Source organism: Lipotes vexillifer, unplaced genomic scaffold, assembly GCF_000442215.2.
Source record: "Lipotes vexillifer unplaced genomic scaffold, Lipotes_vexillifer_v1.1 scaffold382, whole genome shotgun sequence".
Classification (NCBI taxonomy): Eukaryota; Metazoa; Chordata; class Mammalia; order Artiodactyla; family Lipotidae; genus Lipotes; species Lipotes vexillifer.
The window spans coordinates 4,792,383-4,792,741 of NW_006780611.1; the positions used below are offsets into that span (position 1 = coordinate 4,792,383).

The 359-nt window shown below is 71.0% G+C and overlaps 1 protein-coding gene across 2 annotated transcripts in view; it reads left to right on the forward strand.

Annotated features, from left to right (window-relative positions):
- PHF21B (PHD finger protein 21B) overlaps window positions 1-359 on the forward strand; it is a 103,657-nt gene that overhangs the window by 1,900 nt on the left and 101,398 nt on the right. The gene's annotated exons all lie outside the window — the stretch shown is intronic.

Here is a 359-nt window from a genome sequence, read left to right on the forward strand (position 1 = left end):
AAACTTGGCCCGCGCTGGCCCCCCGCCCCCCCACCGGCCGCTGAGCTGGCCCCCCTCTTCCTCCCCCAACTCCCGGCGGGGGCGGCCCGTGCAGAAGCCCCCTCCCCGGAGGGATTGGTGGTGCGGGAGAGACGTGGACGAGGCTGGCGGGGGAGAACTCGGAGGCCGGGGGTTCATTTCGAGTCTTTAAAGTTGAAAAGTGGTGGGAGGGGGCGTGCGGGAGAGGAGGGGGCCGGGGGTTGCGGAAAGAAAGATGGCTGTTCCCGCGGGTCCGCGCCTGGTCGGGGGCGCCGGGCTGGACTGGAGGGTTGGGACGAATGCATTAACCCCTTTCTGGCGGTGCCGCGGCCCCCCTCCCC